The sequence below is a fragment of the Carcharodon carcharias genome, chromosome 21 (assembly GCF_017639515.1).
Source record: "Carcharodon carcharias isolate sCarCar2 chromosome 21, sCarCar2.pri, whole genome shotgun sequence".
Lineage (NCBI taxonomy): Eukaryota > Metazoa > Chordata > Chondrichthyes > Lamniformes > Lamnidae > Carcharodon > Carcharodon carcharias.
This window is the reverse complement of record NC_054487.1, coordinates 41,379,679-41,395,976: the sequence shown is the minus strand read 5'-3', so window position 1 is coordinate 41,395,976 and position 16,298 is coordinate 41,379,679. Positions and strand designations below refer to the sequence as shown.

General features: G+C 53.0%; 1 protein-coding gene across 2 annotated transcripts in view; it reads left to right on the top strand.

The window, feature by feature from the left end:
• The window catches only part of znf800a (zinc finger protein 800a), a 186,897-nt gene that overhangs the window by 66,873 nt on the left and 103,726 nt on the right, over window positions 1-16,298 (top strand). The window lies entirely within an intron of this gene.

The window sequence follows — 16,298 nt, the reverse complement described above, 5'->3', positions numbered from 1 at the left end:
GTTTTGTTTCTTTACTACAGCCATTACCACTCCCTTCTTCTTGTGTTCCATGACATCTTTGGTATTTAATCACTCTCGCCATATTACCCATCATATTTCTACCTCTTTTCAGTTCTGAAAAAGGGTCAGGTTGAACTTGAAACATTAACTCTGATTGCCTCTACACAGAGGCTGCCAGACCTACTGAGCATTTTTCTAACACTTCCTGTTTTTATTAAAGAAAATTACAGGGTGAGCCAGTCAGTGCCAGTTAGCAATAACAGGGGCAAAAGTTACATACACTTCTGTCAAAGTATAATGCATGACAAAGAAAGGCAGGAAAGTATGGGAGATGAAGAAGAATGAGGCAAAAGACTGAAGGAAAGGTCATGTAAACACAGAACCTTTACTGTGGATTTGGCGCTGATTTTATAAGTGCAATGCTATGAGGTAGTTCAATCTTCACTATTGGAGTTGCTGACTCCCAGTTACAAACATCGATGTAAAGTTTCCTCTGTTTGTTTGATAATTACATTAATAATACAGGATCCAAAAGAAGTCTTCCCCTCATGAGCTTGAATGTCACTTGCAGCTGTGATTCAATCTTCTCTACCTTTTGTTGCTTAAATTTTTATCCCAGCTGCAAGGTGGGCAGCTGAAAGGGAAAAGGATTCATTCAAATCTAAGGTAGTTCCTCTAAAGACTTTCTTAATAATTGTGATGGAAATTTTCTTCAAATTAATTTTTCAGATTTGCAAAAGGGATAAGTAATTTGTTACCTGCTGTCAATGTTATCTTCGTGGTAATATTTATAAAACTAATGAAGCTTAAGCATTTTGCAAAACAGAGTTCCCATGCTGACCAGGGACTGAATTTTATTAAATTGTGCATCACTTCTATAAGAGTTTGTTCTTGAGAGTTTGTTCATAAGCTAATTTGGCAAAGTAACATTTCACACATCTAGATAAATATGTGTTACCCAGTGTTTAAAGTAATTCTCTCAATCACTGTGTAATGGGATATCTTAGGAATATGGAAGAAAATGAATCCTTACTGTGGCATATTGGATGGGGGTTTTTTTTCCTACAGCAAAAAGATAAGGATCGACATTTTTAATTTGAAAAGTTTGCCATTCATTGGATTTGAATGTAGGTCAAATTTTCATATTACTTTATAGAACATTTTAAGCTCCTCAAGATGAGGAATGTTATCATTGGGGATTGGAACTTCTCCCATTTTGAGCACATCCCTGCCAGCTTCAAGCACTTTGGTACATCATAGATGCAGTGTAAAGATCTCTCTGCTGTGTCCTAACAATGCACCTCAACTGCAAATCTCAGAAGAATACTCCCTCCTGCACCAGTGTGACAATTTTTCCATATCCCAATTGGGGATTCACTAAGTGGCACTGCTAATTAACATGGAATATGAGATAGTTTTACATGTTGCCTGCTTGTCCACTGGGAACCAGGGCCTGGGAGAGAGGGGTGCAGACAGTGTCAAACACTGGGGCCTAGGTGGGGAGTCTGGTAGGTGGGTGCGGGGCTTGGTGTTTCAGTTTCTCGTTGTCCACACTGACCAGCCAGAGCTGCAGAGCTGAAAGACCCACTTATTAAAAAACAAACGGATCTGTCAGGCTGAGAGTTCCAATATTTTTTAAACCGATCTGTCAGTGCCAGGTCCATTTCATTAGTCGCTGCTGCTTCTTCCAACCTTTGGGCAGCTTTGTGATTCTGAATTTTTTTTTGTTTTGAAAAGCCTGGCCGGAAACCAGGAAGCTGCCCATAGGTGAGAAGCAGCAGCAACAACTGAGTGTTGCTGCCTGAAAAAAATCCCTGTAATTTTACAACCATTTGGATGCTGTGTGGGGGGGATTTGGGGCAAGGTTGCGGGCGAGGTTGGAAGGTGGGCTGCGGGGGGAAGGTTGGAAGGGTGGGCTGTGGGGGGAAGGTTGGAAGGGTGGGCTGTGGGGGGAAGGTTGGAAGGGTGGGCTGGGGAGGGGGGAAGGTTGGAAGGGTGGGCTGTGGGGGGAAGGTTGGAAGGGTGGGCTGTGGGGGGAAGGTTGGAAGGGTGGGCTGTGGGGGGAAGGTTGGAAGGGTGGGCTGTGGGAGGAAGGTTGGAAGGGTGGGCTGGGGAGGGGGGAAGGTTGGAAGGGTGGGCTGGGGAGGGGGGAAGGTTGGAAGGGTGGGCTGGGGAGGGGGGAAGGTTGGAAGGGTGGGCTGGGGAGGGGGGAAGGTTGGAAGGGTGGGCTGGGGAGGGGGGAAGGTTGGAAGGGTGGGCTGTGGGGGGAAGGTGGAAGGGTGGGCTGTGGGGGGAAGGTTGGAAGGGTGGGCTGTGGGGGGAAGGTTGGAAGGGTGGGCTGTGGGGGGAAGGTTGGAAGGGTGGGCTGTGGGGGGAAGGTTGGAAGGGTGGGCTGTGGGGGGAAGGTTGGAAGGGTGGGCTGTGGGGGGGAAGGTTGGAAGGGTGGGCTGGGGAGGGGGGAAGGTTGGAAGGGTGGGCTGGGGAGGGGGGAAGGTTGGAAGGGTGGGCTGGGGAGGGGGGAAGGTTGGAAGGGTGGGCTGGGGAGGGGGGAGAAGGTTGGAGGAGGGGCTAGGAGGAAGGTTTGGGGTGCTGGGGAGGAGGTGATTGGGGGAAGGCAGGAGGGGGTGCTGGGGGAATGTTGGTGGGGCTGAAGGGGGTGGAATGTTGGAGAGATTGCGGGGATGGTTGGGAAAGGTGGCGGTGCTGGGGAGAATTTTGGGTGACTAGAGGGGTGTGTCTGGGGGAGATTAGCTACATATTTGAATTGCTTTTGTAAATGTAGTGATTTCTTAGGCACTTTCCTACCTTCAGTTGATTAAGTATCCTTAGTGACTCAGCATTGGGCCCCCAATTTCACCATTGCGACTATCACTCTGCCTACTGCATGCAGGTGTAATGAAAGAAAGACAAAACCTACATTTATACAGCACATTTCATGATGCCCCAAATCGCTTTTAAACCAATTAAGTGCTTTTGAGTTGTAGTCTCTGGTATAATGTTGGCAATGTTATCAAATGGCAGAGCAGGCTTGAGGGGCTGAATGACCTCCTCTTGCTCCTAATAACGGTGCTTGTACGTCATTCTGGGATGGATGAGATGAACTGGGCTCGGTAGCTTTTGTCATCTATAATTGTCTTGCGAACAGAGGGTGGAATCATGGCTGGAGTTCTGTTTATTTTGTTGCTAATGGAAGTTTACTGTGAGCAGGCTTTGTAGGGTGAAATTCCCAGGACAGGAGTGTGTAATAGGGCTCATGGTGAATCAGTAACCTGGTTTACACTGCACATGATTCTCAAGAGTCTTTTCCATTGACTTCAATCTTGTCCTTTTTGTCTACTTGCCTATTATCCCACTCTATCTTGGTATTTTTTCAAGTATTGAAATATTGTGATAAAGTTGTGTTGCATAGTAGATGTTAAAAATATATTGCCATGAGAAGCAGCAGTCAGCAGATTGTTCAGACCTGCTGATCAGGAAAACACAGACTGAATGGTTCACAATTGAATCTCTGTTCTCTGGCCTCTTCAAGGTTCTGTTGCACAGACACCACCCGAGGGCCTGAAAACAGGAGAAGCACCGGGCTCATGATTTCTCTCCCTGGCCCTACTGGGAACTAATATTGACCAAACGTCATACCTAGGAGTCTTCAAGACAGTTAGAATTTGTGTGCACCACAAGCACTGGGGATGGTGATCCTCTTGCAAATTTGCATTCTTATGTTTTCAATATTAAAATTCAAGCTTACGATATGATGGGTGCACTTCAAAAATAAACTAACCCAAACCCAAATTAAGCTGGCATGGAGTGGGACTTTACTGCATTCTTTCCAATTGCATCAGTCATGGAAACCACCCCCCTCAGCACAACTGGAGTTCTTTCACTCGTTTAAAATGCTGGAAAATTATTTTAGAATGCTTTTGCAGTAACCCCGTTGGGAACCCCCAAGGTATATTCGACTGATTATGGTAAATTCACCTGTGGGAGAGAAAAATCCGAGCTCCCATTTACAATGGGCATGTGTATCACCTAAAATGCAATGAAATACTGTTGGCTGTTTTACATTGATGGTTCATTAGCTCCATCACTTTTCTTTGTAATAGACGGTAAAACAAATGTGGGGTTAAATGCAGAGAGGGGAGAATAGGTTTCTTAATTTCTCGAGTGTCGCAAACGTGTTTTTAAATGCAATGCAAATCGATAGCCATTAAGCCCCTTGTTATTCATACCCTCTTGACATTTACTGCAGCTGAGGTGTTCGCTCTGCTCTTGCAGGTTACAAAAGCACTTGATGTATCACCAATATTGCTCTACCTCATTAACAATTTTAAATTATAGTAATTAATCACAGATGCATGAGAAATATTGGGTGGGGAGGTGGGGGGCCAAATAAGACAGGATATGCCACCAAGGAGAGAAAATTGCAGAAAGTAACATTATATCATTTAGTACATTCATTTATTCCAAGCGTAGGCTGTGTTTGTTGTGTGTTACTGTAAAGAGACAATTGCTGGAACCTTCAACTTGCCTGTGGATTGGATCTGCTGTCTGTAATAAACTTCACCTGAAGTTCCTTTCTAGTATCCAAAGTAAATAATGTGAGATGGTTTTGTTAGGTTAAAAGAATTTGTCGTTGATGTTCAAGTCATACTTAAACTAGTTTTCAGAACCTATTCTGAATCTAGAGACTTCAAAATAGTTAACTATTTTGATCTGATTCCGTGACACACTACTTGGAATCACCTCCTCCCGTGCCAACCTGTAGCACTTGGCATTGCCTGCCAACCATAAAGGAGCTTAACCTGAGATCATGGAATTGTTCCCAAAGCTGGGGAGGGAGTTATCTGACTGTAACAATCTGGCAGCCTGAGTGGGAACGGACACTACTCGCGCAAAGCAGCTTGAATGCTTAACAGCCATGAGAATCCCAACTTGTAGTTGCCTGAGCAGGAGCTAAGAGTTTATTTGTTGGAATCACTGGACTGTTATGTTTCACTTTAGAAAATCTGATTGGGTAGACATGTTAAGTGGTGAGCCATAACTGCAGCATTGGAAATCAGTGGAATGAAGTGCAATTCCTGACAGCCATACCTGCTGGAAATGTCTGCAGCTTAGGCAACTTCAGCTCAGAGTTGCTGAGCTGGAGTCTGAGTTGTGGACGTGGTGTGGCATCGGGAGCGGAGGGAGAGTTAGAACCATAGAAAAGTTACAGCACAGAAGGAGGCCATTCGGCCCATGTTGTCCATGCCAGCCTGAGGACACCTAGTTGCCCTTTCAAATCCCATCTTCCTGCACCCAGCCCATAGCCCTGCAGCTTACAGCACTTAAGGTGCAGATCCAGGTAGTTTTTAAAAGAGTTCAGAGTTTCTGCATCTACCACCAATTTGGGCAGCGAATTCCAGACACCCACTACCCTCTGTAAAAAAAAAAAAAGTTCTTCCTCATGTTCCCCCTACACCTGCCACTTATCTTGAATCTATGTTCCTTGCCCGTTACCTGGACACTTTTTGTTCCAGGAGGCAGTCACATCTCTTAGGTTAGACAAAACCTTAAGGGTTGGTCAATGGTCAGGGACAGGAGGGTGTGATTGGTCAGTGGTCAGGGACAGGAGGGTGTGAATGCGAGTCAGGCAGGTATGGGGAACCAGCATGTATGTAGTGATGGAGGAACCTCAGCCTCTAACTTTGTCCAATAGATATGAGGTGCTTGCTACCTGTGTGGATGAGGAGAAGGACTTGCAAGGTAAATGGGTTGGACCAGCCGTGGCACCATGGTGAAGGAGTTCATTCAAAGTGAAAAGAGCGAAGAGGAATGTGGTAGTGATAAGAGTCAGTATAGTCAGGGCAATAGATACTGTTCTCTGAAGCAATGACCGGGAGCTCCAAAGGGTTGTGTTGTCTGCCTGGTGCCAGGGTTAAGGGCATCTCGCGACTGGGGAGGAACTTGAAGTGGGAAGGGGAGGATCCAGTTGTCGTGGTCCACGTCGGAACCAGCGACATAGCAGAATATCATTGCTAGTTGTATTTAAGAGAATTTGAGGAGTTAGGATCTAAATTAACAAACAGAACGCAGTTGGCTGAGCCAAGTGCCACTTGGTATAGGGTCAAGCAGATGAGACATTTAAATCCACGGCTCAAAGAGTGATGCGGGAAGAAGGGGTTTTGGTTCATGGGGCACTGGCATCAGTACTCGGGGAAGAGCGAGCTATTCCATTGAGATGGGCTCCACTTGAACCAGGCTGTGGACAGGCCTTTAACTAACGTGGGTGATGGTTTGTGTGAAAGGAGACTTAGGATGTGGGTAAAGATGAGCACAGAACAGGAAAGGATAGAGTCTAACAAAAATAGTTCATCGGTGAATAAGGTTATTACAGGGGAAAAAAGTCAAAAAATGAAATTAAAAGTTCTTGATCTGAATGAACAAAGCATCTGCAATAAGATAGATGAACTAGGGGCATAATTAGAGGTAAATGATTTAGATCTAATCACCATTACAGAGACATGGTTACAAGATGACGAGGGTTGGGAAATAAATATTCCGGGGTGCAAAATATTTCGGAAAGTGGGACAGAATGGCTAAGGAGAGGATGTGGTGAGGACATTAGTGAGAAAGGATCCGGCCTCAACATCATTCAGTTTTAGAAACAGTGAGCGAGAGGGAGGGAGTGGGGACAGCAGCTTGAGAACAGCGAGGGAGAGAGGCAGCGGGGACAGCAGCTTGAGAAACAGCGAGAGGGAGCATGGACAGCAGCTTGAGAACAGCGAGAGGGGGAGAGAGCGGGGACAGCAGCTTGAGAAACAGCAAGAGGGGGAGAGAGCGGGGACAGCAGCTTGAGAACAGCGAGAGGGGGAGAGAGCGGGGACAGCAGCTTGAGAAACAGCGAGAGAGAGGGAGCGAGGTGAGCAGCTTGAGAAACAGCGAGAGAGAGGGAGCAGGGACAGCAGCTTGAGAAACAGTGAGAAGTAGTGGGGACGGCAGCTTGAGAAACAGTGAGAGAGCGAAAGATTGGGGGAAGCAGAATGAGGAACAGCGAAAGGGAGGGAGCGGGGACAGCCATTTGAGAAATAGTGAGAGGATGGGAGCCATGCAGCAGCTTGAGAAACAGCGAGAGGGAGGGAGCGGGCACAGCAGCTTGAGAAGCAGCGAGAGGGAGCGGGCACAGCAGCTTGAGAAGCAGCGAGATGGGGCAGGGACAGCAGCTTGAGAAACAGTAAGATGGAGCGGAAACAGCAGCTTGAGAAACAGCGAGAGGGAGAGAGCGGTGACAGCAGCTTGAGAAACAGCGAGAGGGAGGGAGCGGGGACAGCAGCTTGGGAAACAGCGAGAGGGAGGGAGCGGGGACAGCAGCTTGAGAAACAGCGAGAGGGAGGGAGCGGGAACAGCAGCTTGAGAAACAGCAAGATGGAGCGGGGACAGCAGCTTGAGAAACAGTAAGATGGAGCGGAAACAGCAGCTTGAGAAACAGCGAGAGGGAGAGAGCGGTGACAGCAGCTTGAGAAACAGCGAGAGGGAGGGAGCGGGGACAGCAGCTTGGGAAACAGCGAGAGGGAGGGAGCGGGGACAGCAGCTTGAGAAACAGCGAGAGGGAGGGAGCGGTGACAGGAGCTTGAGAAACAGCGAGAAGGAGGGAGTGGGGACAGAAGCTTGAGAAGCAGCGAGAGGGAGGGAGTGGGGACACCAGCTTGAGAAACAGCGAGAGAGGGAGCGTTGACAGCAGCTTGAGAAACAGCGAGAGGGAGTGGGGACACCAGCTTGAGAAACAGCGAGAGAGGGAGCGTTGACAGCAGCTTGAGAAACAGCGAGATGGAGCGTTGACAGCAGCTTGAGAAACAGCGAGATGGAGCGGGTACAGGAGCTTGAGAAACAGCGAGAAGGAGGGAGTGGGGACAGCAGCTTGAGAAACAGCAAGAGGGAGGGAGTGGGGGCAGCAGCTTGAGAAACAGCGAGAGGGAGAGAGCGGGTACCGCAGCTTTGGAAACAGCAAGAAGGAGGGAGCGGGGACAGCAGCTTGAGATACAGCGAGAGGGAGGGAGCGGGGACAGCAGCTTGAGAAACCGCGAGAGGGAGGGAGCGGGGACAGCAGCTTGAGAAACAGCGAGAGGGGGACAGCTGTGACAGCAACTTGAGAAACAGCGAGATGGACCGGTGACAGCAGCTTGAGAAACAGCGAGATGGAGCGGTGACAGCAGCTTGAGAAACAGCGAGAGGGAGGGAGTGGGGACAGCAGCTTGAGAAACAGCGAGAGGGAGGGAGCGGTGACAGCAGCTTGAGAAAGAGCGAGAGGGAGGGAGTGGGGACAGCAGCTTGAGAAACAGCGAGATGTAGGGAGCAGGGACAGCAGGTTGAGGAACAGCGAGATGGAGCGTGGACAGCAGCTTGAGAAACAGCGAGATGGAGCGGGGACAGCAGCTTGAGAAACAGCAAGAGGGAGGGAGCGGGTACAACAACTTGAGAAACTGCGAGATGTAGGGATCAGGGACAGCAGCTTGAGGAACAGCGAGATGGAGCGGGGACAGCAGCTTGAGAAACAGCGAGATGGAGCGGGGACAGCAGCTTGAGAAACAGAGAGAGGGATGGAGTGTTGACACAGCTTGCGAAACAGCGAGATGGAGCGTGGACAGCAGCTTGTGAATCAGCGAGAGGGAGGGAGCGGGGACAGCAGCTTGCGAAACAGCGAGAGGGTGGAGTGTTGACACAGCTTGAGAAACAGCGAGAGAGAGGGAGCTGTGACACAGCTTGAGAAATAGCGAGACGGAGGGAGCGGGGGCAGCAGCTGGATAAATAGCGAGAGGGAGGGAGCGCCGAGAGCAGCTTGAGAAACAGCAAGAGGGAGGGAGCGGGGACAGCAGCTTGAAAAACAGCGAGATGGTGCAGGGACAGCAGCTTGAAAAACAGCGAGATGGAGCGGGGACAGCAGCTTGTGAATCAGCGAGAGGGAGGGAGCGGGGACAGCAGCTTGCGAAACAGCGAGAGGGATGGAGTGTTGACGCAGCTTGAGAAACAGCGAGAGGGTGGAGTGTTGACACAGCTTGAGAAACAGCGAGAGAGAGGGAGCTGTGACACAGCTTGAGAAATAGCGAGACGGAGGGAGCGGGGGCAGCAGCTGGATAAATAGCGAGAGGGAGGGAGCGCCGAGAGCAGCTTGAGAAACAGCAAGAGGGAGGGAGCGGGGACAGCAGCTTGAAAAACAGCGAGATGGTGCAGGGACAGCAGCTTGAAAAACAGCGAGATGGAGCGGGGACAGCAGCTTGAGAAACAGCGAGATGGAGCGGGCACAGCACCTTGAGAAACACCGAGAGATGGAGCGGGGATAGCAGCTTGAGAAACAGCGAGAGGGAGGGAGCGGGTACAGCAGTTTGAGAAACACCGAGATGAAGGGAGCGGGCACAGCAGCTTGAGAAGCAGCGAGAAGGAATAGGGATTGCAACTTCAGAAGCAGCGAGAGGGAGGGAGCGAGTACAGCGTCTTGAGAAAGAGCAAGAGAGGGAGCGGAGACAGCAGCTTGAGAAACAGCGAGAGAGGGAGCGAGGACAGCTGTTTGAGAAACAGGGAGATGGGGCACGGAAAGCAACTTGAGAAACAGCGAGAGGGAGGGAGTGGGTACAGCGTCTTGAGAAACAGCGAGATGGAGCGGGCACAGCAGCTTGAGAAACAGCGAGAGAGGGAGGGGGGACAGCTGCTTGAGAAACAGCAAGAAGGAGGGAGCGGTGACAGCAGCTTGAGAAACAGCGAGAGGGAGGAGTGGGGACAGCAGCTTGAGAAACAGCGAGATGGGGCGTGGGCAGTTGCTTGAGAAACAGCGAGATGGAGCGGGGACAGCAGCTTGAGTAACAGCGAGAGGGAGGGAGCGTGGACAGCAGCTTGAGAAACAGCGAGAGAGGGAGCGTTGACAGCAGCTTGAGAAACAACGAGATGGAGCGGGGACAGATGCTTGAGAAACTGCGAGAGGGAGGGAGCGGGTACAGCAGCTTGAGAAACAGCCAGGAGCGTAGTCAGTAGCTTGAGAAGCAGCAAGAGGGAATGGTGACAGCAGCTTGAGAAACAGCAAGAGGGAGGGAGCGGGGACAGCAGCTTGAGATACAGCGAGATGGAGCGGGGACAGCAGCTTGAGAAACAGCGAGAGGGAGAGAGCGGGTACCGCAGCTTTGGAAACAGCAAGAAGGAGGGAGCGGGGACAGCAGCTTGAGATACAGTGAGAGGGAGGGAGCGGGGGCAGCAGCTTGAGAAACAACGAGAGGGAGGGAGTGAGGACAGCAGCTTAAGAAACAGTGTGAGGGAGGGAGCGGCGAGAGCAACTTGAGAAACAGCGAGATGGGGCGTGGACAGTTGCTTGAGAAACAGCGAGAGGGAGGGAGCGGGGACAGCAGCTTGAGAAACAGCGAGATGGAGCGGGGACAGCAGCTTGAGAAACAGCGAGATGGAGCAGGGACAGCAGCTTGAGAAACAGCGAGAGCGAGGGAGCGGGGACAGCAGCTTGAGAAACAGTGTGAGGGAGGGAGCGCGGACAGCAGCTTGAGAAACAGCGAGATGGAGCGGGGACAGCAGCTTGAGTAACAGCGAGAGAGAAGGAGCGGGGACAGCGGATTGAGAAACAGCCAGGAGCGTAGTCAGTAGCTTGAGAAACAGCAAGAGGGAGGGAGCGGGGGAAGCAGCTTGAGATACAGCGAGAGGGAGAGAGCGGGGACAGAAGCTTGAGAAAGAGCGAGATGGAGCGTGGACAGCTGCTTGAGAAACAGCAAGAGGGAGGGAGCGGGGGCAGCAGCTTGAGAAACAGCGAGAGGGAGGGAGAGGGGACAGCAGCTTGAGAAACAGGGAGATGGAGCGGGCACAGCACCTTGAGAAACACCGAGAGTGGGAGCGTGGACAGCAGCTTGAGAGGCAGCGAGAAGGAGGGAGCGGGTACAACAGCTTGAGAAACAGCGAGATGGAGGGAGCAGGGACAGCAGATTGAGGAACAGAGAGAGGGAGCGGGGACAGCAGCTTGAGAAACAGGGAGATGGGGCGGGGACAGTTGCTTGAGAAACAACGCGATGGAGCGGGGACAGCAGCTTGAGAAACAGCGAGAGGGAGGGAGCGGGGACAGTGGATTGAGAAACAGCGAGTGGGAGGGAGCGGGGACAGCAGCTTGAGAAACAACGAGAGGGAGCGGGGACAGCAGCTTGAGAAACAGCGAGAGGGAGCGCGGACAGCAGCTTGAGAAACAGCGAGAGGGAGCGGGGACAGCGGATTGAGAAACAGCGAGAGGGAGGGAGCGGGGACAGCAGCTTGAGAAACAGCGAGAGGGAGGTAGTGAGGACAGCAGCTTGAGAAACAGCGAGAGGGAGGTAGTGAGGACAGCAGCTTGAGAAACAGCGAGAGGGAGGGAGCGGGGACAGCATTTTGAGAAACAGCGAGATGGAGCGCGGACAGCAGCTTGAGAAACAGCGAGAGGGAGAGAGCGGGTACCGCAGCTTTGGAAACAGCAAGAAGGCGGGAGCAGGGACAGCAGCTTGAGAAACAGTGAGATGGAGCGCGGACAGCGGATTGAGAAACAGCGAAAGGGATGGAGCTGTGGCAGCAGCTTGAGAAACAGCGAGAAGGAGCGCGGACAGCGGATTGAGAAACAGCGAGAGGGAGGGAGCGGGGGCAGCATCTTGAGAAACTGCGAGAAGGAGCGCGGTCAGCGGATTGAGAAACAGCGAGAGGGATGGAGCTTGGACAGCTGCTTGAGAAACAGCAAGAGGGAGGGAGCGGGGGCAGCAGCTGGAGAAACAGCGAGAAGGAGCGCGGACAGCGAATTGAGAAACAGCGAGAGGGATGGAGCGGGGACAGCAGCTGGAGAAACAGCGAGAGAGAGCGGGGACAGTGGATTGAGAAACAGCGAGAGGGAGGGACCGGGGAAAGCAGCTTGAGAAACAGCGAGATGGGGCGGGGACAGTTGCTTGAGAAACAGCGAGATGGAGCGTGGACAGCAGCTTGAGAAACAGCGAGAGGGAGGGAGCGGGGACAGCAGCTTGAGAAACAACGAGAGGGAGCGGGGACAGTGGATTGAGAAACAGCGAGAGGGAGGGAGCGGGGACAGCAGCTTGAGAAACAGCGAGACGGAGCGGGGGCAACAGCTTGAGATACAGCAAGATAGAGCGGGGACAGCAGCTTGAGAAACAGCGAGAGGTTGGGAGTGAGGACAGCAGCTTAAGAAACAGTGTGAGGGAGGGAGCGGCGAGAGCAGCTTGAGAAACAGCGAGAGGGAGGGAGCGGGGACAGCAGCTTGAGAAACAGCAAGATGGAGCGCGGACAGCAGCTTGAGAAACAGCAAGATGGAGCTGGGACAGCAGCTTGAGAAACAGCGAGAGGGAGGGAGCGGGTACAACAGCTTGAGAAACAGCGAGAGTGATGGAGTGTTGACACAGCTTGAGAAACAGCGAGAGGGAGGGAGCGGGTACAACAGATTGAGAAACAGCGAGAGGGATGGAGTGTTGACACAGCTTGAGAAACACCGAGAGGGAGGGAGCAGTCTCAGCAGCTTGAGAAACAGCGAGAGGGAGGGAGCGGGGACAGCAGCTGGATAAACAGCGAGATGTAGTGGGGACAGCAACTTGAGAAACAGCAAGATGGAGCGGGTACAACAGCTTGAGAAACAGCGAGATGGAGGGAGCAGGGACAGCAGCTTGAGGAACAGCGAGATGGTGCGGGGACAGCAGCTTGAGAAACAGCGAGATTGTGCGGGGACAGCAGCTTGAGAAACAGCGAGATTGTGCGGGGACAGCAGCTTGAGAAACACCGAGAGTGGGAGCGTGGACAGCAGCTTGAGAAACAGCGAGAGGGAGGGAGCGGGTACAGCAGCTTGAGAAACAGCGAGATGAAGGGAGCGGGCACAGCAGCTTGAGAAGCAGCAAGAAGGAGCAGGAACAGCAACTTCAGAAGCAGCAAGAGGCAGGGAGCGAGTACTGCGTCTTGAGAAAGAGCAAGAGAGGGAGCGAGGACAGCCGTTTGAGAAACAGCGAGAGGGAGGGAGCGGGGAGAGCAACTTGAGAAACAGCGAGATGGGGCGTGGACAGTTGCTTGAGAAACAGCGAGATGGAGCGCGGACAGCAGCTTGAGTAACAGCGAGAGGGAGGGAGCGTGGACAGCAGCTTGAGAAACAGCAAGGGGGAGGGAGTGGGGGCAGCATCTTGAGAAGCAGCGAGATGGAGCGCGGACAGCGGATTGAGAAACAGCGAGAGGGTGCGGGGACAGCAGCTTGAGAAACAGCGAGACGGGGCGGGGACAGTTGCTTGAGAAACAGCGAGATGGAGCGGGGACAGCAGCTTGAGAAACAGCGAGAGGGAGCGGGGACAGTGGATTGAGAAACAGCGAGAGGGAGGGAGCGGGGACAGCAGCTTGAGAAACAGCGAGACGGTGCGGGGGCAGCAGCTTGAGTTACAGCAAGATAGAGCGGGGACAGCAGCTTGAGAAACAGCGAGAGGGAGGGAGTGAGGACAGCAGCTTAAGAAACGGTGTGAGGGAGGGAGCGGCGAGAGCAACTTGAGAAACAGCGAGATGGGGCGTGGACAGTTGCTTGAGAAACTGCGAGATGGAGCTGGGACATCAACTTGAGTAACAGCGAGAGGGAGGGAGCGTGGACAGCAGCTTGAGAAACAGCGAGATGGAGCGGGGACAGCTGCTGGAGTTACTGCGAGAGAGAGGGAGCGGGGACATCAGCTTGAGAAACAGCCAGGAGCGGTGTCAGTAGCTTGAGAAGCAGCAAGAGGGAGTGGTGAGAGCAGCTTGAGAAACAGCAAGAGGGAGGGAGCGGGGGCAGCAGCTTGAGAAACAGCGAGAGGGAGAGAACGGGTACCGCAGCTTTGGAAACAGCAAGAAGGAGGGAGCGGGGACATCAGCTTGAGATACAGCGAGAGGGAGGGAGTGGGGACAGCAGCTTGAGAAACAGCGAGATGGAGTGGGGACAGCAGCTTGAGAAACAGCAAGAGGGAGGGAGCGGGGGCAGCAGCTTGAGAAACTGCGCGAAGGAGCGCGGACAGCGGATTGAGAAACAGCGAGAGGGATGGAGCGGGGACAGCTGCTTGAGAAACAGCAAGAGGGAGGGAGCGGGGGCATCAGCTTGAGAAACAGCGAGAAGGAGCGCGGACAGTGGATTGAGAAACAGCGAGAGGGATGGAGCGGGGACAGCAGCTGGAGAAACAGCGAGAGGGAGCGGGGACAGTGGATTGAGAAACAGCGAGAGCGAGGGAGCGGTGACAGCAGCTTGAGAAACAGCGAGAGGGAGGGAGCGTGGACAGCAGCTTGAGAAACAGCGAGAGAGGGAGCATTGACAGCAGCTTGAGAAACAGCGAGATGTAGCGGGGACAGCTGCTTGAGAAACTGCGAGAGGGAGTGAGCGGGTACAGCAGCTTGAGAAACAGCGAGAGATGGAGTGGGGACATCAGCTTGAGAAACAGCCAAGAGCGGAGTCAGTAGCTTGAGAAGCAGCAAGAGGGAGTGGTGACAGCAGCTTGAGAAACAGCAAGGGGGAGGGAGCAGGGGCAGCAGTTTGAGAAACAACGAGAGGGAGAGAGCGGGTACCGCAGCTTTGGAAACAGCAAGAAGGCGGGAGCGGGGACATCAGCTTGAGATACAGCAAGAGGGAGGGAGCTGGGGCAGCAGCTTGAGAAACTGCGAGAAGGAGCGCGGACAGCGGATTGAGAAACAGCGAGAGGGATGGAGCGGTGACAGCTGCTTGAGAAACAGCAAGAGGGAGGGAGCGGGGGCAGCAGCTTGAGAAACAGCGAGATGGAGCGGGGACAGCTGCTGGAGATACTGCGAGAGAGAGTGAGCGGGTACAGCAGCTTGAGAAACAGCGAGAGATGGAGCGGGGCCATCAGCTTGAGAAACAGCCAGGAGCGGTGTCAGTAGCTTGAGAAGCAGCAAGAGGGAGTGGTGACAGCAGCTTGAGAAACAGCAAGAGGGAGGGAGCGGGGGCAGCAGCTTGAGAAACAGCGAGAGGGAGCGGGGACAGCAGCTTGAGAAACAGCGAGAGGGAGGGAGCGGGTACCGCAGCTTTGGAAACAGCAAGAAGGCGAGAGCGGGGACATCAGCTTGAGATACAGCGAGAGGGAGGGACTGGGGACAGCAGCTTGAGAAACAGCGAGAAGGAGCGCGGACAGTGGATTGAGAAACAGCGAGAGGGATGGAGCGGGGACAGCAGCTGGAGAAACAGCGAGAGGGAGCGGGGACAGTGGATTGAGAAACAGCAAGAGCGAGGGAGCGGGGACAGCAGCTTGAGAAACAGCGAGAGGGAGCGGTGACAGCAGCTTGAGAAACAGCGAGAGGGAGGTAGCGTGGACAGCAGCTTGAGAAACAGCGAGAGAGGGAGCATTGACAGCAGCTTGAGAAACAGCGAGATGTAGCGGGGACAGCTGCTTGAGAAACTGCGAGAGGGAGTGAGCGGGTACAGCAGCTTGAGAAACAGCGAGAGATGGAGTGGGGACATCAGCTTGAGAAACAGCCAAGAGCGGAGTCAGTAGCTTGAGAAGCAGCAAGAGGGAGTGGTGACAGCAGCTTGAGAAACAGCAAGGGGGAGGGAGCAGGGGCAGCAGTTTGAGAAACAACGAGAGGGAGAGAGCGGGTACCGCAGCTTTGGAAACAGCAAGAAGGCGGGAGCGGGGACATCAGCTTGAGATACAGCAAGAGGGAGGGAGCGGGGACAGCAGCTTGATAAACTGCGAGAAGGAGCGCGGACAGCGGATTGAGAAACAGCGAGAGGGATGGAGCGGGGACAGCAGCTTGAGAAACAGCAAGAGGGAGGGAGTGGGGGCAGCAGCTTGAGAAACAGCGAGAAGGAGCGGGGACAGCGGATTGAGAAACAGCGAGAGGGATGGAGCGGGGACAGCAGCTGGAGAAACAGCGAGAGGGAGCGGGGACAGTGGATTGAGAAACAGCGAGAGGGAGGGAGCGGGGACAGCAGCTTGAGAAACAGCGAGAGGGAGCGGGGACAGCAGCTTGAGAAACAGCGAGAGGGAGGGAGCGGGGACAGCAGCTTGAGAAACAGCGAGAGGGAGCGGGGACAGCAGCTTGAGAAACAGCGAGATGGGGCGGGGACAGCAGCTTGAGATACAGCGAGAGGGAGGGAGTGAGGACAGCAGCTTGAGAAACAGCGAGAGGGAGGGAGTGAGGACAGCAGCTTAAGAAACAGTGTGAGGGAGGGAGCGTTGAGAGCAGCTTGAGAAACAGCGAGATGGAGCGCGGACAGCAGCTTGAGAAACAGCAAGATGGAGCGGGGACCGCAGCTTGAGCAACAGCGAGAGGGATGGAGTGTTGACACAGTTTGAGAAACAGCGAGATGG